Raw genomic sequence first — 22,306 nt, forward strand, 5'->3', positions numbered from 1 at the left:
CAATGACCTAGACTTAGCTTCTTCTCCTCCAAAATGACTTAATAAGCTTACTGACCTCCAAAACCATCCATTTTACCTAAGTTAGCTCTAAAACGATCTGTACTTAGCTTACTTATGTCAAAAATTGCATAATTAGCTTAGTTAGCTCATAGACGATCCATTTTACCTAAGTTAGCTCTAAAATGACCCATTTTACCTAGGTTAGCTTATAAATGATCCAGTTCATCCAAGTTAGCTCAAAAATGACCCATTTTACCTAGATTAGCTCCTAAATGATCCATTTTACCTATGTTAGCTTTAAAATGACCCATTTCACCTAGGTTAACTCCAAAATGACCCATCTTACCTAGGTTATCTCATAAACGATCCATTTCAACTAATTTAGCTCATAAACGATCCATTTCACCAAGTTAGCTAAAAAACGATCCATTTCACCTAAATTAGCTCTTAAATGATCCATTTCACCTAAGTTAGCTCAAAAAGATCCATTTCAACTAAATTAGCTCATAAATGATCCATTTCACCTAAGTTAGCTCAAAAACGATCCATTTCAACTAAGTTAGCTCATAAATGATCCATTTCACCTAAGTTAGCTAAAAAACGATCCATTTCACCTTAATTACCTCAAAAACGATCCATTTGACCTTAGTTAGCTCATAAACGACCCATTTCAACTAAGTTAGCTCATAAATGATCCATTTCACCTTAGCTTGCTCATAAACGACCCATTTCAACTTAGTTAGCTCATATATGATCCATTTCACGTAAGTTAGCTCATAAATGACATACTCTTCTTGTTCTAGTCTTCTTCTTGTTCTACTCTTCTTCTTGTTCTACTCTTCTTGTTCTAACTTTCTTATTTTTCATTTTGCAGATTTCATTCACTTGACGAAAGCTTGCATAGATGGAGTGCTCCTTATCCCTTTCTCTGTTTCTTTTGTACCGTTGAACTATGCATGTATCATTGGATGAAACTATTGTACTATATATGGTTGGATGCCTCTATGTTGAACTTGTTATGTATGATGGAACTATGCATGTAATATATATGGTTGGATGATGAAGTTATGTGTTGGATATCTTATATGTTTGCTCTGTAATGGCCTTTTGAAATATATCTATATATGTCATATATATTTGTGATGAAAATTGTTGGATTTAATAAAAAAACAGATAAAAGAGCCAATATGCAGGCTCTTTGCCATCTGCCACCGACGGCAACGGGCTCTTTGCCGTCTGCCGCGGACGACAAAGAAGACACGTGGCATCCAGCTGTGCTTCCTGGGAGCTGACCCATTTGGTCAGTTTGCCTACAGTGGCAGACGGCAAAGACTTTGCCATCAGTGGCAGACAGCAAAGAACCTGCACTTTGCCATCAGTGGCAGACGGCAAAGAACCTGCCATGTAGTGACGTGTAGATGACATCATACGGCGGACGGCAAAGACACTAGAAATTTTGCCGTCAGCGGCGGACGGCAAAGGCCTGCCGTTAGCCACTTAACGGACTGACAGCGCAATTATTGCCATCCTCTCTCTTTGCCGTCCGCCGCAGACGGCAAAGGGCCTTTGCCGTTAGCCGCCAGGAAGCAGACGGCAAAGTAGCTGTTTACCGTAGCCTACTTTGCCGGAGCCTTTTGCCGTCCGCGGCTGACGGCAAAGGCCTTTGCCGTCCGCCGTTCATGCCTTTGCCGTCCACCGTGGCAGACGGCAAAATAGCTAATTCCTGTAGTGAGGGGACACTATGTTTACCCAAGTTCTGGCCCTCTTGATGGAGGTAATACCCTACGTCCTGCTTGATTGTTCTTGATGATATGAGTATTACAAGAGTTGATCTACCACGAGATCGTAGAGGCTAAACCCTATAAGCTAGCCTATAGTATGATTGTATGTGTTGTCCTACGGACTAAACCCTCCGGTTTATATAGACACCGGAGGGGGCTAGGGTTACACAAGGTCGGTTACAAGGGAGGAGATATACACATCTGTATTGCCTAGCTTGCCTTCCACGCCAAGGAGAGTCCCATCCGTACACGGGACGAAGTCTTCAATCTTGTATCTTCATAGTCCAACAGTCCGGCCAAAGGATATAGTCCGGCTGTCTGGAGACCCCCTAATCCAGGACTCCCTCAGTAGCCCCTGAACCAGGCTTCAATGACGATGAGTCCGGCGCGCAGTATTGTCTTTGGCATTGCAAGGCGGGTTCCTCCTCCAAATACTCCATGGAAGAGTTTGAACACAAGGATAGTGTCCGGCTCTGCAAAACAAGTTCCACACCCCACCGTAGAGAGAATAATATTTCCACAAATCTAATCTGCTGACATGTTTAGCAACATCACATCATGTCGTGGCTCGGTCATTATTCGAACCGTTTTCCTCAACTAGCACCGCACATATCGTGAGGTGGTTTTCTTGACACGTCTTGTCAAAGTAGAGATTGTGTTCCCCTTATTATGGGATTCTCGTCAATACGGGCATGGGTAACCCAACCGCGCCATCAATTACGGCGCTTGGGGAATAAGTGATTTTGCCAGGCAAGTGGGGAGGCGCATTGCCTCTTCCGCCCTTATAAAGGGATTAGGACTCACTCTTTTTACCCACGCCTTCTTCCTCCTTGCTTACCCATCCTCGCACACTCGAGCTCTAGCGCCCAAGTTCGCGTCTTTCTTCTCAAACCACTCCAAGCATGTCCGAAGCGGGAGGCAAGTGGATGGTCTCCTCCGTCATGAGGGAGAACATCACAAAGTTATGGGAAGCCGGATATCTGGCTACGGATATCGCGCACCGGCTGCCAGATGCAGGGCAGATCATCCCTACGCCTGAACCCCATGAGAGGGTAGTTTTTCTTACTCACTTCGTATGCGGACTGGGATTCCTCCTCCACTCGTTCGTCCATGGGCTCATGTTCTACCACGGGCTAGATTTTCATGATCTAGCCCCCAATTTCATCCTCAACATCTCGGCGTTTATCGTCGTGTGCGAGGCCTTCCTCCGCATCAAGCCCCATTTCGGTTTGTGGCTGAAGACCTTCAATGTCCAACCGAAGGTGGTGGTCGGCCGGCAAGCAGAGTGCGGAGGCGCCATGGTGGGCAAGATGCCTAACGTCACCTGGCTCGAAGGCTCCTATGTGGAGACCATAAAGGGGTGGCAATCGGGGTGGTTCTACATCACCGAGCCGCGCGACACCAACTGGGCGGCGGCCCCCAAATTTTGATCCGGAATCCCCACGCGGTTCACTTCCTGGAAAGAGAAGGGCCTGTCCTGGGGTTCTTCGGTAGAGCTGACCGGGACTCCAGACCTGCATCAGGAACATGATGAGCAAGAAAATCAAGCTTGTCAACATGGTCCAGGTCATGCTCTTCCGCCGGATTCTCCCGTGTCAACGACGGGCATTCAATTTGTGGGAGTTCGACCCGGCCAAGCACCAGACGCTGTGAGAGCTCTACGACACGATGCACAAGGACGTCTGGAGGGTGCTGTTCAAGGGCGCCGAGGTACCTCCTTCCCTCACCGAGGACCGCGGACTCAGCGCAAAGCGCCATGCCAATATGGTAAGTTTCGATATCTCATAGGGTATTTATTAGCCCCAATTAAATCATGTGCGGGATCTAAGCTTCCATGTCATTAACATGACTGGATAAAGACAGCGGAGGAGCTCGAGTGCCCACCCCCCTGCCTGAAGATCCGACAGATGCTCTCCTAACGGAGATGCTGGCTCCGGCACCTTATGAGGTGCCGGCAAAGAAGGCCAAGAAGAAGGCCACGGGGACCCGAAAGGGTCTCCGGCGCAAGGTTGTATCGGACTCATCATCCGATGACTCCGACGCGCACTCCTCCTACGAAAACGAGGAGGAGGAGGAGGAGGAAAGTTCTCCCCCGCAGCCGGTGGAGACAAGAAAAGGAAGGCCAACCCAACTGGGGAGGCCGAAGGGTCCAAGAAGGGAAGGACCCTCCCTCCGGACTGCTCCACGACGGCCGCCTACAGCGGCGACAAGTGGCTACCCAGGGTCAAGCCCCTGGCGAAGTCGTAAGTATCCGAAAACCATAGTAATTCATGGTATGTTTTATTGCACTGCTTCTCCTCATGCCGAACATGATTATGCAGTCCGTCCCGTGCCCATCTTGACGTATCTTCGTCGAGCGGTTCATTGGACTCGTCGGATATGAACAGCGGTTCTCTTCCGACCGCCCCCACCCCTCGCCCTACGGACAACGCCGAGGTGTTGTCTCAAAAGGCACCGAGCCAAGGGGAGGTAGTCCTGGGGGCGCCTCGAGGCGACCTTCCGAACCATGGGTGCAAAGGGAGCAGGACTCCCATGGGCTCCAGGTTTGGTCCCCAGGCGAACACTGCAACAGAATCTTCGGTGGTTCCGGACTTCGGTGGGCGACCCCCCGTTAAGGGGGGCAAGCCGCCCGTGCCGGTGTCCTCTGTCTATCCAGAGGCACCGGACATCTTGTTGGAAGCGCTTCGCGGCGCTTCCATCGACGAAGAGCACCGCACTATCATGAGTGCGGTGATCGAGAAAGTTCAGTCCGCCAAAAACGGACTGACCGAAGCTTGCGCCAGCCTCCTAACAGGCTTTGAGGTAAGCAATCAAAATATAAGAAAATATTACTTCATAGATAGTAGCCCCTGATGCTCTGTTCGGTGTTCGAGTAGAAAGGCCGAATAGAGGATCAAATGATGACTCAGGAATCTAATCAGAATATATCTATGTGTATGTGCGGGCTTCACTGCTGGCCGCTGTCGCACGTACTGCGGAGGTCTCTGCACTGAAGCAGGACCTCGAGCGGTCCGGGAATGAGCTCGGCCTTACCAAGAGGCAGCTCGAGGAGAAGAAAGGTAAGCAATACCTTGTCTATATATAAAAAAGAAGTTCGGGTGTAAAGTAATAGGATCATCATGAATTTGCCAGCGGCCATGACCGAAGTGGCGACCCTGAAGAAGGCGCTGTCCAAGGCCGAAGACAAAGCGGCCAAGGAGCGTATTGAGCGGGAGAAACAAGAAGCCCGAGTGGGCGAGGTGCAGCAGGAGCTCAAGGCTCTCGCCAAAAAACACGAGTCCTTGGAGCTTGACTCTAAGACGCGAGAGTCCGAGCTTGCATAGGTGCTTGAAAGCGCCCGGAGCGCCAAGGCTGAAGCCCACAAGGCCCTCTAGGAGATTGATGCGGTGAAGAAGATAGCAGCGTGTAAGGCATTCATTATGCAAAGCAAGCACGTGGAGGAAAATTTCCTTTTACTTACCAGAGTTCGGAGCTCTCCAGGAGCGTTCGCAGATCTTCCCCGCAGTGTGCTGGATGCCTCGGAGTTTTACCGAGCTCAGGAGGGGAGCTCGACAAAAAAGTTGTTCTGGTCTCAGTATACTGGGACCGAACACCCAATGCCCTTGAGCTACCAGCTGAAGCAATTGGTCGAGCTTTGAAAGGATCGAGAAGAGGTGTCTAGAGGGGGGTGATTAGACACTAGGTGCTAAAAGTTGAAATTTTTAAATTCTTTAGGTTGAAGTGGATTTTTGGCACAAGTTTAACAAACACAATACATATCAAGCAAGCATGCAAAGAGTATATGAGCAGCGGAAAGTAAAGCATGCAACTTGCAAGAATGTAAAGGGAAGGGTTTGGATGATTCAAACGCAATTGGACACACAGATGTTTTTGTCGTGGTTCCGATAGGTGGTGCTATCGTACATCCACGTTGATGGAGACTTCAACCCATGAAGGGTAACGGTTGCGCGAGTCAATGGAGGGCTCCACCCACGAAGGGTCCACGAAGAAGCAACCTTATCTATCCCACCATGGCAATCACCCACGAAGGACTTGCCTCACTAGCGGTAGGTCTTCACGAAGTAGGCAATCTCCTTGCCCTTACAAACTCCTTGGTTCAACTCCACAATCTTGTCGGAGGCTCCCAAGTGACACCTAGCCAATCTAGGAGACCACTCTCCAAGGAGTAACAAATGGTGTGTTGATGATGAACTCCTTGCTCTTGTGCTTCAAATGATAGTCTCCCAACACTCAACTCTCTCTCACAGAATATGGATTTGGTGGAAAGAAGATTTGAGTGGAAAGCAACTTGGGAAGGCTAGAGATCAAGATTCATATGGTAGGAATGGAATATCTTGGTCTCAACACAAGTGTAGGTGGTTCTCTTTCAGAAAATATAGGTTGGAAGTGTAGGTTTGTTCTGATGGCTCTCTCCACGAATGAAGAGGAGGTGGAGGGGTATATATAGCCTCCACACAAAATCTAACCGTTACACATAACTTTCCAAACTCGGTGGGACCGAATGGTTAAACTTGGTCGGACCGATTCAGCAAAGCTAGTGACCGTTAGGGTTTTCGGTGGGACCGACATGCAACTCGGTAGGACCGATATGATTAGGGTTAGGGCATAACGTAATCTCGGTGAGACCGATTACACAAACTCGGTGAGACCGATTTTGGTAATAAGCTAACCAGAGAGTTGGTCAGGTAAACTCGGTGGGACCAATCGCTCATTTCGGTGAGACCGAAATGTTACAAAAGGGAACCAGAGAGTTTACATTGCAGTTTTGGTGGGACCGATCACAAGTTTCGGTGAGACCGAAAGTATTGCAATAGGCAATAGAGAGTTTGCAATCCCATCTCGGTGAGACCAATTTGCCTAGGGTTTGTGGCAGTGGCTATGACATTTGAAACTCGGTGGCGCCGGATAGGAAGAATCGGTGGGGCTGAGTTTGACTTTTGGTTTAGGTCATATGTGGATGTGAGAAAGTAGTTGAGGGTTTTGGAGCATATCACTAAGCATTTTGAGCAAGAACCTCATTAAGCAACAAATCATCCCTCCTTGATAGTATTGGCTTTTCCTATAGACTCAATGTGATCTTGGATCACTAAAATAGAAAATGTAGAGTCTTGAGCTTTGACCTTGAGCCAATCCTTTGTCCTTAGCATCTTGAAGGGGTTTCACATCCTCCAGTCCATGCCACTTCACTTTTGAACTTATCTGAAACATACTAGATAAAAAATGTTAGTACAACAGGAGATGTGTTGACATTAATTACCAAAACCACCTAGGGAGCACTTGTGCTTTCAATCTGCCCCTTTTTGGTAATTGATTACAACATACATCAAAGCTTTAGATCAAGATATTAAGAGTAGTAAGTAAAGCTTTGGAAAGACATGTAACTTGCATAGGCTCCCCCTACATGTATGCAATCATGTGATTATGGAATATAGGAGCATGTGAATGCATAAACATGACAGAGTAAGCAATGTGTTACATCTATCTTGGCTATATGCATCAGAGAAAATGATGAAAATATGAGAAATGTACCTTCATGCTCATGAGTCCTTCTTGCAAACAGTATGTACATCAGCAAGAAATTCTCATTCACATGACTGTGATGCATATACTTACCTTGTGGTCTTGAGTTGGCTTAGGATGGGATGAACCTGCGTTTACAAGGTTAGATAACACAGATACACCTACTGGCCAGAGCAACCAAGAGAAACCACAAGAGTACCAAGACTGGGATGCCATGTAGAGTGAGTAATAAGTACCACATTGGATAAAGGCATGTCCCTAAAGGTAAAGATATGCAATAAATTCAACGATTTCCTTCCCTTAGATGTCTTGCTCCCCCTGAATCTAACATGGGATATTGGGAGAAGATAGGGAACACAAAATCAGAGCTCAAAGGAAATAAACAGAGCTAAAGCAATCGAGCAAACATGAACATGTCTTTCCCCTCTTGAAGACATGTGACTTCTCTCCTCTTGAACACCAAGCATCTGGGGTCTCTTTCTTCCCTAGAGTATTCTCTCCCCCTATAGATATGATTAAGCTTTGATGTGATGGTCTCTCTCTCCCCCTTTGACATCAATTTCCAAGAAGGGTTCTTCTGGATTTTTGTCATGATGGGTTTGGTCCTTGAGTCACAGAACAAAGCAGCAAGTTGAGTAGGATGTTGGTCGAGGACAAGATTCATTGAGTGATGCTGGATTAAAAAGAATTCAAAAACAAGTGGCAAGATGTTTTTCCTGTAGTGAAATCGGTAGCACCGAGTTTGGTGTTTCGGTGGCACCAAAAGGGTTCGGTTGGACCGAAGTAAACAGCCCGGTGTGACCGAGTTCATCGCAGAGAAAACACTTGTCACCTCAACTCACTAGACAAGTAAGATCTCACAAGGATTTGCAAGGAATTTAATGTAGAAGATGCAGAACAGAAAATAAAGGGGAAGAAACTAAAAACAATCTAGATGAAGTTGAAGAGGGAAACAAATATGCATGAGACAAATGCAAGAGCACAAAAAAGAACTCAAGAGAACTTCATCTAGAATTGGGCGGTGACAAAGTCACCTATGTTAGAGTATATTGACTTAGGAGTCAAGTGAGATCACTTGATCTTTGGTCATACTCATGGTTTAAGCTCAAAATGGGGTTACCATTTTTCGTCAAAGCATCTTGATGTATTCACATCTTGTTGAGTTGCTTTATCCCATGACTTGGAGTAAAGCTTCTCTAAGATGGAATAACATACCTCGGGTGGTGGTGTTGATCATGATCATGTAGTTGAACTTGTGTGGGTTGCTTAAGGTTGATGTAGCTCATCAAGAGTTGGTAGCATCACTTAAAGTTTGAGTTCATCTACCTACATGGGTTAGTTTTTGCAAGGAAGAGCACTTGTGTGTCCAAAGTGACAATCATGATAGAATTTGTCAAAGGATATGTTTGAATGGTTGTGTGCTTCCTTGTCTTCATCCACCATTGTGTAGCGACTTGGTGATATAGAAATTGCTGAAGATGTGAGTGAGATGCAATCTCATAGATTTGGATTCATCCAAGTACCTACACGGGTTAGATAGCATGCAAGGTGCAAATATATCCAAGACATAAGATAGTCAACATAAGAGAAATATCAAGGATTAGTCATAAGCTCATGCCTTGCATGTATTAAATGGAGTTCCTACTCTAAGTTTGAAGCATCAACGATGTTCAATTCACCTCTTAACCTGCAAAACACTTTCTCATCAGGTGGTTTGGTAAATATATCCACCAATTGCTTATCGGTGCGAACATGCTTAAGATTAATGTCCCCTTTGGCAACATGATCTCGAATGAAATGATGACGAACTTCAATATGCTTAGTTCGAGAATGTTGCACGGGATTGTGAGCAATCTTAATGGCACTTTCATTGTCACAAAGCAATGGAACATGTTTCACATTGATCCCATAATCTTTAAGAGTTTGGGTCATCAAAGTAATTGAGCACAACATGATCCAGCGGCAATGTATTCCGCTTCAGCGGTGGATAAGGATACCGAGTTTTGTTTCTTGGAGGACCAAGAGACAAGAGATCTACCAAGAAATTGACAAGTACCCGAAGTTGACTTTCTATCAACCTTGTCACCGGCATAGTCCGAATCGGAGTAGCCAACAAGATCAAAGGAAGCCCTCTTTGGTGTATGGATTAAGTATCTCACTATCCTTTTCACGGCCTTAAGATGACATTCTTTAGGAGTAGCTTGATATCGTGCACACATGCACACACTTAGCATAATATCGGGACGTGAAGCACATAGATATAACAATGAACCAATCATAGAGCGATAAACCTTTTGATCAACCGGTTCACCATCTTTGGTTAAATCAAGATGTCCACTAGTAGGCATGGGTTTAGTCATACCTTTGCATTCTTGCATATTGAACTTCTTGAATAAGTCCTTGGTGTACTTCGTTTGAGATACAAAGGTGCGTTCCTTAGTTTTCTTGATGTGCAAACTGAGAAAGAATTTGAGTTCACTCATCATCGACATCTCAAACTTCTCCGACATTACCTTTCCAAACTTTTCACTAAAGTGAGGGTTAGTTGATCCAAATATAATATCGTCGACATAAATTTGGCATACAAATAGTTCTCCATTAACCCTTTTAGTAAAAATAGTAGAGTCTATTTTTCCAATTTTAAAGCATTTTTCAATGAGGAACTTGGTCAAGCATTTATACCATGCTCTAGGAGCCTGTTTAAGACCATAAAGAGCTTTATGAAGTTTGTAAACATGATTAGGTTTCTTAGGATTGACAAATCTGGGAGGCTGCTTAACATAAACTTCCTCCTCAATTTCACCATTTAGAAAAGCACTTTTAATGTCCATTTGGTACAAGGTGATGTCATGATGATTAGCATAGCCAAGTAAGATGCGAATGGACTCAAGTCTTGCAACGGGGGTGTCGGTGTCAAAACCGGCGGATCTCGGGTAGGGGGTCCCGAACTGTGCGTCTAAGGCGGATGGTAACAGGAGGTAGGGAACACGATGTTTTACCCAGGTTCGGGCCCTCTTGATGGAAGTAAAACCCTACGTCCTGCTTGATTTAGTCTTGATGATATGAGTATTACAAGAGTTGATCTACCACGAGATCGGAGAGGCTAAACCCTAGAAGCTAGCCTATGGTATGATTGTATCTTGTCCTACGGACTAAAACCCTTCGGTTTATATAGACATCGGAAACGGCTAGGGTTACACAAGGTCGGTTACAAAGGAGGAGATACACATATCTGTATTGCCTAGCTTGCCTTCCACGCCAAGTAGAGTCCCATCCGGACACGGGACGAAGTCTTCAATCTCGTATCTTCATAGTTCAACAGTCCGGCCAAAGGATATAATCCGGCTGTCTAGAGACCCCCTAATCCAGGACTCCCTCAGTAGCCCCTGAACCAGGCTTCAATGAGGATGAGTCCGGCGCATAGTGTTGTCTTCGGCATTGCAAGGCGGGTTCTTCTCCAATTTTCAAGTGTTCGTAAGCAGTGTCCGGCTCCATAAATGTTGAACCTCTTGGCTTCTGTGCCCAATAAGGGCATTCTCCAATGCGTTGAATGAATACAAGGTGCCAGGGCATTGTTACATTCGCCCCCCTAGCCAGACAAATAAATTGTCTATTAAAGGGATGGGGATTCTTAGATCCGATCCATACCATCCTCCCCTAGCAAGAATCCATCAGAGCGCGTTTCGGAAAGATCCATTCTTGCATGGCCGACCTCCGCAGCTCCTCCTCCCTCCCCCGTAGCCCTAAGCCCGGTGATTGGGAGAGGTGTTCAGTCCCGCACAGTCGATTAGTCGAATTGAAGACTAAGGGATTTCTCCCTCCGGTGTATATGATGCCCGTTCGAGCCGGGCTTGCCACCTACAATGGCGGGGAGCAAGCGGAGAGCTTTCACTGTCCCTCCATGGGGGAACGGGTTTGCCTTGTTCCTTATTTACTAAGGGGACTTGGATTTCCAATTCACCCGTTTCTCCGCGGGCTCCTGGAGTTCTACGGCGTCCAATTACACAATCTCACCCCTGCCTCCATTCTACATATCACCGGCTATGTTGCTCTCTGCGAGTTGTTCCTTGGCTGTGAGGCTCACTTCGAGCTGTGGAAAAGGATATTTTGCCTCGTCCCTCGCATACAGAGGATATCACTTTATCAAGTGGGCGGAGCCGAAATATGGCGCATCGCTGATACCGGATACCTGTGTGGTACCCCGAAGAAGTCGTCTGAAGACTGGCCTTTAGAATGGTTTTATATGGAGGACGTTCCCCTTCCGGACCCTGTTCGGCGGGGTCTTCCCGAGTTCAACAATGCTCCTCTGAAGAAGCGCCGAAGTTGGCGCCCACGGAGCCCCCAGGCGGTAGACAACGGAGAAGTCCTCTATCTGATGAACCGGATCAAAGCACTGGCTCAATCAGGATTGACAATAATCGAAGTTATGTTGATTTGCATAATGCAGGGAGTGCAGCCACTTCAATATCGTGGGCACCCCTTGTGGTGTTATAATGGGGCGGATGACGCCACCCACTGCGGGCTTAAGGGTCCGGACAATGCTGCCACTCTAGCGAAAATTCTGTCCGAACTATTCAAGGGTGAGGAAGAGGAGTTCTGTAATGCCCTCGATGCGGCTATATCTCCTACGTGTCGAGGCACGACTTAGAGGCATAACCACATTGAAAGCAAAGTCGCAAGTTAGGCAATCTTCACAACATCCCATGTAATATAGATAATAAAAGGGGAGATACATAGTTGGCTTACACTCGCCACGTCAATCAAAGTACAAAAATAGCATTACATCATCCAATCACTCATGGCCCGGCTACGGTGCCAAAATAAAAGATCAACCCAACATGCGACACGGTCCCGATCGCCCCAACTGGGCACCACTACTGATCATCAGGGAAAGACACATAGTAACGGCGTGAGTCCTCGTCGAACTCCCACTTGAGCTCAAGCGCGTCATCTGGATTGGAGTCATCGGGCCCTGCATCTGGTTTGGAAGTAATCTGTGAGCCACAGGGACTCAGCAATCTCGCACCCTCGCGATCAAGACTATTTAAGCTTATAGGTAAGGCAAGGTAAATATGTGGAGCTGCAGCAAGCGACTAGCATATATGGTGGCTAACCTGTTCGCAAAAGAGAGTGAGAAGAGAAGGCAAGGCGCGAATGAAATAACTAGAGAACAACCTGTGGCAAGCATGACTCCAACACCGTGTTCACTTCCTGGACTCCGTCGAGAAGAGACCATCACGGTAACTCACACACTTGATTCATTTTAAATAAGTTAAGGTTCAAGTTATCTACAACCGGACATTAACAAATTCCCATCTTCCCATAACCGCGGGCACGGCTTTCGAAAGTTCAAATCCCTGCAGGGGAGTCCCAACTTAGCCCATGACAAGCTCTCACGGTCAACGAAGGAATAGACCTTCTCCCGAGACATTCCGATCAGACTCGGTATCCCGGTTCTACAAGACACTTCGACAAGTTAAAACAAATCCAGCAACACCGCCCGAATGTGCCGACAAATCCCGATAGGAGCTGCACATATCTCATTCTCAGGGCACACTCGGATGATCTCTCCATACAACTAAAACCAAACCTCGAGTTTCCCCGAGGGGGCGCTGCACAGGACTCTAGTTCGGACCAACACTCAGAGGAGCACTGGCCCGGGGGGTTAAATAAGATGACCCTCAGGCTCCGGAAACCCAAGGGAAAAAGAGGCTAGGAGGCAAAAGGTAAAACCAAGGTTGGGCATTGCTGGAAAAGCTTTATTCAAGGCGAACTATCAAGTATATAGATGCATTAAGATAACAAGATAATATAATGATATACCAACAAATAAATAATGTTCCAACAAGGAACGGTCTCCAATCTTCACCTACAAGTAGCAACTCTATAAGAGGGGTTGAGCAAAGCGGTAACATAGCCAATCAACGGTTTGCTAGGACATGGTGGGTTAGAGGTTGGACATGGCAATTTTGGAGGCATGATAAGCAAGTGGTAGGCATCGTAGCATAGGCATAGCAAAAGAGCGAGCATCTAGCAAAGCAAAGATAGTAGTGATTTCGAGGGTATGATCATCTTGCCTGCAAAGTTGTCAGAGTTGACCGGATCCTCGAAAGAAAACTCAACGGGATCCTCGTTAGCGAACTCGTCTCCCGGCTCTACCCAAACAAGACAAACAAGCAAACGGAACACAATCAACCACGTGCAAAGCTCAAACAACATGATGCAAACATGGCATGCTATGCGGGATGCGATATGTGATGCATATGCAAGATTTGGCAAGGAATGAATGAACGTGGCCTCAACCTGGAAATCCAAGTGTGCCACTGGAAAGGTGAGATGATTTCGCTTGAAAACGATATAAAGAACGCCCGAATCGGAGTCACGGTTTGGAAATGGCAAGCAATTCAAATAAGACAACGGTCTGCGATATACAGCAAGTAGCCATCTAAATGCAACAAGATGAACATGCTACAGCACCCAAACATGGCAACAAAATACATGACAGGGATCCATTCATGATGCTTGACAAAAGATGAACACTGAGCTACGGCCAATTCATCCATTAACAGGTTCAAACAAGCATGGCAAAAATGCAAACGATAACAGGTTTCAGACTTAGTGAAATTAACACAAGTCTGGAATTTAACATCAGGAAGCACACTTTGGAGCATGAAAACTATATGCTACAGGGCCTGAACATGGCAAAGTAAAGCATGGCATGGAGATACTCAAAGAGCTTAACAAAAGTCCCTTAGTTACCTTGAGCCAAAAGGGATCAGAAAATACATTTGCAAGCATGTGAACATGACAAAAACATAATCAGATCACAGACTTAGTGAAAAACTGGAGCATGCAAAACAGATATCAAGTAGGCATGTTTACGAGCTCGATGCACTCACTACATAGCAAGTCATGACAATATAAGCATACACCCATCAAGAATACACATTATACAAGCTAGACATGGCAAGAACAATAACATAGCATGCACGGATCAACTACAACATCCTCGGCAAAATTGCTAACAAGTAGACAATCTGCCCAGATTCACGAAATAGCAAAAGTAGAGCTCGATTGACTCAAGCTAGGGTGCTCCAAAATTGCAAACAAAGACATGGATGGATAGAGCACTACAAGATTAACAAATCATCCTTACTGATAATCCTCAAAAGAGGCACGGATCACTAGGAAACAACATGAACATATGACATATTGAAATAAACAGATCGAGGACTTAGTGGAATTGCTAAGTCCCTGAAATCAGCATTAGCGAATGCACCACTTTGCAAGCTTGTGCTAGTCACCACACACATCACAAAAATACATGGGTTGCACCTCTGGAAAGACGGCAAAGCATATAACAAAACTCATGTAGAGCTCAGGGGCATATCATGCACACATTAATCATGGCAAAAATGACAAATATCTATTTGGAGTAGCAGATCTGACAATTAACTCAAATGGCATTCTTACAACAGCATTTCGGGCATCAAGATGAACTCAAATGAAAATGATGCAATGAGATGAAATGATGTGCTCTCTGAGACGAACATTTTGATATGCTATATGCCCAAAACGGAGCTACGGATGCGAAGTTATGATGCGACGAACATAGCAAAATAATTAGGGTTAGGGACGAAAAAGTCAACCCTGAGATTTCGGATCTCAGATCCAGATCGGGGCCTCGTCGGAGTTACTGTTCAAGCATGGAAGTCGAGGACGCCGGGGAACTTGGAGCTCGCCGGAGACGAAGGAGGCCGGCCGGAGAGGGACTTGGGGCGCCGGATCCGGTGGAGACAGCCGCGGGCACCGGAGTAGCGGCGAGGGGCGCCGGCGATGGTCGAGGTGGCGGGGCGGCGAGTGGCTCCGGTGGCTCGGGGCCAGGTCGCCGGAGCGGCGCCGGGCCGGTGGCGAAGCTCGCCGGCGCGGGGAGGAGAGGCGCTGGCCTCGGGCAGAGGAGAGGCGATGGCCTCGGGCCCGGTCGGCGACGGGAGGGCCGGCCACGGGCCTTGCGGGGCCGCACGGTGCGGCGATGTGGGCACGGGCGGCGGCCAATGGGAGGAGGACACGTGGCAGCGGCGGGGTAAGTTGGACATTGTCCGGCGGCGGAGTTGTGTCCGGCGGCGCGCGAGGATGATTTTCTAGGGTTTGGAAGGAGGGGATCCGGAATTTTCGAGGAGGGGTCTATATATAGAGGTAGAGGGAGCTAGGAGTGTCCAAATGAGGTGCGGTTTTCGGCCACGCGATCGTGATCGAACGCTCTAGATGATGGAGAGAGTTTTGGTGGGTTTTGGACCAAATTGGAAGGGTGTTGGGCTGCAACACACATGAGGCCTTTTCGGTCCCTCGGTTAACCGTTGGAGCATCAAACAAAGTCCAAATGGTACGAAACTTGACAGGCGGTCTATCGGTAGTAAACCAAGGCCGCTTGGCAAGTCTCGGTCCAATCCGGAAATGTTTAATCCCCACACATGAAAGAAAGGTATAAATGACCACCGGAGGAGAACGGAGCGCCAGGATGCAAAACGGACAACAGGGAAAATGCTCGGATGCATGAGGCGAACACGTTTGCAAATGCAATGCACATGATGACAAGATATGAGATGCATGACAACAACGACGACACACAGAGACAAAAACCTGAACCCGAGAAAATAAAATAACTTAACGCCGGAAACGGCAAGAGTTGGATTACATATTGGGTAAATTACATCCGAGGTGTTACAAGTTCACCCGCATCAAGCCACGGGATGGATTCTCCATGTAGAATCCTCCAAGCTGGGTAAGTTATATCTCCCTGCTCCCATTTTTCCCGCATTCTTTGTCGAAAGTATTCACCTTGCCACTTTGCAGCAGGAACTGCGAAAAGCCATAAAGGAGGTCAACAGCCCCTCTCCACAACCAGAAGACCCTTACCGGGCCCTCGACTCCGGACTTAAAGAAGATTTGGTTATATTTGTGGAGCTGATAGACCGGCAATTCTATCAGTTAAGCTGCGACGATGCCATGGTGGCCATTATGGCCGACTATCCCGGACTGCTCCCTGCATTGCAAGTAAGAAAAAACAAAAATCCCAACTCCAGAACTAGGATCCCCTTTTAGGCACTTCACCCACCATATACACATGGCATCTTTTATAGGGAAGGCATTCGGGACGCCCTGCCGAACCCGCAACAACTCGCCAACAAGAGGCACCGAGGCCGGGTAGGCCAAAAAGGAAGGCGGTCAGGACGGAGACGCCGGCGCAAAGGTATAAGAAAAACCCCGCCCCGTGGTTGTCGTCTTTCTCGAAATGTAATGACGCCCGTGTTTCTTTAATAGAAAAAACGCTCACCGGAATATGTCCGACGATGTTGCCAATCACGCTTCCACCAGTCGGGCGCCAGGACCAGACATGGAGGCAGAAGCCGATATGGGGCAGGCGCCAGATAATCCCCCTACAGAGGATGCAGATAGATTATCCACTACAAACTCAGAAGTGGAAAGCGCCATGAATCATAGGCGCCGTCGGGCCGTACTCCGTGACGCTTGTTTCTCACCAGAGGCGTTTGACGCCTTCAATTCTAGAGAGGCGTACCTCCGTGCTGCTCAAGATGGTCTAGCCAGAGCCACGGATCAGTATGTAAAGGATGTATGGGTGAGTAAATCTGACGACTTATATGTATCGGTAGCCCCTGGGACTTGAAACAGTTAGCAGAACTGATTTAAGGATCATCTTTATTGTGCAGGTTCTTATAGAGAAGAATACTAGGCTGTCACATGAGCTAGAGGAATGCAAGACCCAAGTACGGGCTGCTATGGTCGCCTTGCAGGAACCGAAAAAGTCACTTGCTGGTAACATTTACTTTAAAGAATGATGGTTACCATATAACGTGCGGCATGGCTGCAGATCTAACAACAGATGTTGCAGATGAATCCGGAGAGAATCCGGAGGACCAGCATGTTATGCGACAGCTAGAGGCTGGCAAACGCGTGCTGACTGAGGTTAGGCGGGAGAAAAACAATCTCCAAGACGCCAATATTAAGCTGAATGTGGAACTAAAAGACGTTCGGGGCCAGCTTGCAGACTCTGAGAAGGAGAATAAGCGGCTGTGCTTGAACGAATCCTTTTAAAGGAGTTCGGTGAAGAAGCCGACTAACAGCGTTATGTCTGTAGGTATGCTGACGGGTCGTCCCGCGAAGGAAATGCCCGGGTCTGCGGGTGATCTTCTGTCCGAGCTGTCACATCTGCACGAACAAGTTCGGCAGGTGATGCAGGGTGTTGCCCAGGCCTTGTGGCCGTCCGTCTCCCTGCCAGAGGGCGTTGCCGAGCTTGCGGAGAAGCTCAAGGGAGCACGGCGGCGCTTCCGATTATGGAAGATATCAGTCTGCCGACAGGGTGCCAGAGAAGCCTGGGCCATGGTGAAGACGCGGTATACCAAGGCAGACCCAAATCACATGGCCGAGGTCGGACCTGTGGGGCCCGACGGGAAAGAGATCCCCGTTAGCTTAGTTTATGGGCAAGTAGAATTAGCCGCAAAGTATTCACAACAGGATTGTAAGCTAGACCGCCTGTTGGATGGTATAGAAGAGGAATTTAGTCAGTCTGCATGACTATGTAATTAAAGTGACATGTATAATGCCTTCTAGCCGGATGGTAGATCATTTGTCGTTGCAGACCCTTTTGCTTCAACCTCCGGGCCCAATAGTCCGGAGTGTATCCGAATACCCGCTCAGTTATATAAGAACCGGGGTACGAGTGGAGACCAGGCGTAGGGGTCATTAGTGCTTTATCAGACAAGTGCCCAACTAGTTATGTTATATTACATGGGTAGTAAGAAACATCTTCCAGGGAGAATAGTTCCGTTAAGGGTTCCTTTCCCTGGGCAAGCATGCCCTAAAGTGCATGTCCGGACTGCGATAGGAAACGCAGGAAAAACATCTAGGGGTAGATATGGACAATAAATAAAAATCATCTTTTGTTCACCGACCGAATATTCCCTTAAGAACGCTAGCTTTCAGCTTCACCCAGTCTGAGGTACACATCCGGCTGACCCGGCAGTAACAATCGCAGAGGTGCTCCCCTTATGCCCTAGCCGAATTAACGGGAACGTAGGGCATAAATACAAGAGCCAGGCAACTCAGCTTGGCCAAAACTTAAGTCATATCGATGCATATAATGGTGAAAAAAGGTACATGCGGAAGTATAACACATGTGTGGGACATGAGGCCCAGATAAATAATTTAAGCTTCTGTGAAAGAAGCCCCCAGGTATGAAGAGTGCGGCTAGCGCATCTGTAATGTGCAGGCGAGGCACAAGGTGACCCGTGAAGGCCTAGAGAAATAATAAAAGAAAGAAAGAAAGAGAAACAAGACAGATAATGTATATGCGAAAAATGGACAAAGGGAGGGGACTAACATAGAGTCCGGTGCTAGGCGTAAAATCTTCGGAGCCTGGCCGCGTTCCATGGGTTCGGCTCGAGTCGACTAGTCGATGCATCCCGCAGTCGGTACGCTCCACCGGTCAGAACTTGGTCAATAATGAAGGGACCTTCCCATTTGGGCTCTAGCTTGTTATTTTTCTTATCCGGCAGGCGTAGAACTAGTTCGCCAACGTTATAAGTTTTGGCCCGTACTTCTCTGCTTTGGTATCTGCGAGCATGTTGCTGATAAAATGCGGAACGGGCTTTGGCTATGTCGTGTTCCTCCTCCAGGGTGTCCATACTGTCCTGCCGATCGAGCTCGTCTTCTCTTTCTTCATACATGCGCACTCGAGGTGAGTCATGAATTATGTCACAGGGCAAGACAGCCTCTGCGCCGTACACCATAAAGAAGGGTGTATATCCGGTACTACAATTCGGCGTGGTCTGCAGCCCCCAGAGTATGGAGTCGAGCTCCTCTACCTAGTGCGTGTTACACTCCGTTAAGGAATGCACTAATCTGGGTTTAATGCCGCTCATTATAAGACCGTTTGCTCGCTCGACTTGACCGTTGGTTTGTGGGTGATAGACTGAGGCATAATCGAGCTTGATGCCCATTTTGCTGCACCGGAGTTTTACCTCGTCGGCCATGAAGTTCGTGCCATTATCAGTGATGATGCTGTGGGGGACGCCATAACGGTGTACCACCCCGGATATGAAGTCTATCACCGGTCCGGATTCGGCTGTTTTAACAGGATTGGCCTCTATCCATTTGGTGAATTTATCCACCATGACCAATAAGTATTTTTTCTTGTGGGTTCCCCCTTTAAGGGGTCCAACCATGTCAAGCCCCAGACCACAAAGGGCCATGTAATGGGGATTGTTCGGAGGGCGGTGGGTGGCATGTGGCTTTGATTTGCAAAGAGCTGGCAACCGGCGCAACGTTGGACCAAGTCCTCTGCATCTGCCTGGGCCGTTGGCCAATAGAATCCTGTACGGAAGGCCTTGCTTACAAGAGCCCGGGCTGCGGCGTGATGACCGCCGAGTCCGGTGTGAATTTCTGCCAAAAGATTCTGCCCTTCCTCTTCGGAGATGCACCTTTGAAGGACTCCGGTAGTGCTTTTTTTGTACAATTCTCCCTCATGGACCCTGTAGGCCTTGGATCACCGCACTATGCAGCGTGCCTCATTTTGGTCCTCCGAAAGTTCCTGTCTAGTTAGGTAGGCCAGGAATGGTTCTGTCCATCGGGCAATAATGGCCATTATTTCATGGGCTGAAGGTGTTATTTCGGTGGCGAAGCCTCCGATTGTGTCAGAGAGTTTGGTATCGGGTATTTTGGCCGGGTCCGGACTGTTGTTACCGGTGTCCCCTTCCCATACTACGGATGGTTTGAACAGCCTTTCCAAAAATATGTTGGGGGACCGCATGGCGTTTTGCGCCGATGCGGGCGAGGACATCCGCCGCCTGATTGTTTTCCCGAGCCACATGGTGAAATTCGAGCCCCTCAAACCGAGCTGACATTTTTATGACGCCGTTTCGATAGGCCGCCATTTTCGGATCCTTCGCGTCAAAGTCTCCATTTATTTGGGATATTGCGAGGTTTGAATCCCCACGCACCTCCAGGCGTTGAATGCCCATGGAGACTGCCATCCGAAGACCATGCAACAAAGCTTCGTATTCGGCTGCATTGTTGGAGTCTGTATACAATATTTGCAGTACGTATTGAACGGTATCTCCAGTTGGGGACGACAGGACGACGCCAGCCCCTAGACCAGCCAGCATTTTAGAACCGTCGAAGTGCATGATCCAATTGGAGTATGCGTCATACTCTTTAGTGAGTTTGGCCTCCGTCCATTCGGCGATGAAGTCGGCCAGTACTTGCGACTTAATGGCTCATCGAGGTTTGCATGTTATGTCGAACGGGAGGAGCTCAATGGCCCATTTGGCAATCCGGCCCGTAGCGTCACGGTTGTTTATAATATCATTAAGTGGCACTTCTGAGGCTACTATAATCAAACACTCTTGAAAGTAGTGTCGCAGCTTCCGTGATGCCATGAATACCACATATTCTATCTTTTGGTAATGCGGGTATCGTGATTTGCATGGAGTGAGGACAGTGGATACATAGTATACCGGCTTTTGAAGAGGGAATTTATGTCCGTTCGCTTCCAGTTCGACAACGAGCACCACGCTTACAACTTGATGAGTTGCCGCAATGTGCAACAACATTCGTTCGCCGATGTTTGGCGCGGCCAGGATTGGGTTGGTTGCCAAGATGGCCTTTATTTCTTCCAATCCGGATGTGGCCGCGTCCGTCCACTCGAAGTGTTCGGTGCGCCGAAGGAGGCGATAAAGGGGTAAAGCCTTTTCTCCTAAGTAGGAGATAAAGCGGCTTAGAGCCACCACGCATCCAGTTAACTTCTGGATTTGTTTGAGGTTTGTTGGGGTAGCCAACTGTGACAAAGCTCGGATTTTGGCCGGATTAGCTTCAATACCTCTACTAGAGACAATGAAACCCAGGAGCTTTCCGGCTGGTACGCCGAAAACGCATTTTTCCGGATTGAGCTTGATGTCGTATGCTGGGAGGTTGTCGAATGTGAGCCTCAAGTCGTCTATCAAAGAGTCGACGTGTTTGGTTTTGACGACCACATCGTCTACGTATGCCTCTACTGTTTTGCCGATTTGTTTCTCCAGACATGTCTCAATCATGCGTTGATATATTGCGCCGGCGTTTTTGAGCCCAAAAGGCATTGTGTTAAAACAGAAGGGACCGTATGGTGTGATGAATGTCGTTGCGGCTTGGTCGGACTCCGCCATCTTGATTTGGTGGTAACCGGAGTATGTGTCGAGGAAACACAATGACTCGTGTCCTGCGGTAGCATCAATGATTTGATTGATGCGTAGGAGGGGGAAGGGATCCTTTGGGAAAGCTTTATTGAGGTCTTTGAAATCGACACAAAGGTGCCACGATTTGTCCTTCTTTGGTACCATCACCAGGTTTGCTAGCCAGTCCGGGTGTTTTATTTTTCTGATGAATCCGGCCTCCAATAACTTAGCTAGTTCCTCTCCCATGGCATGTCTCTTAGGTTCGGAGAAACACCGAAGAGCTTGCTTGACTGGCTTGAATCCCTTTAGGATATTGAGGCTATGCTCGGCCAGCCTGCGTGGGATTCCTGGCATGTCTGAGGGATGCCAGGTGAATATGTCCCAGTTCTTGCGCAGGAACTCTCGTAGTGCGGCGTCCATAGTGGGGTTTAACTGTGCCCCGACGGAGGCTGTTTTTGTAGGGTCCATTGGGTGGACTTGGAATTTGACTATTTCATCCACTGGTTTAAAAGAGGTGGACTTGGATCTCTTGTCGAGTATCACGTCGTCCCTGTCCACTGTGGAGCGTAGCGTGGTTAATTCCTCGGCCGAGAGGGCTTCGGATAATGCCTCGAGGGCCAGTGCGGCTGTTTTGTTTTTGGCACGGAGTGCTATGTCCGGATCGCAGGCGAGAGTGATGATTCCATTGGGCCCGGGCATTTTGAGCTTCATGTGCGCATAATGGGGTACGGCTTGGAAGATTGTGAACGCCTCCCGTCCTAAAAGAGCGTGATAACCACT

Source organism: Triticum urartu, chromosome 2 (assembly GCF_003073215.2).
Source record: "Triticum urartu cultivar G1812 chromosome 2, Tu2.1, whole genome shotgun sequence".
In the NCBI taxonomy this organism is placed as follows: domain Eukaryota; kingdom Viridiplantae; phylum Streptophyta; class Magnoliopsida; order Poales; family Poaceae; genus Triticum; species Triticum urartu.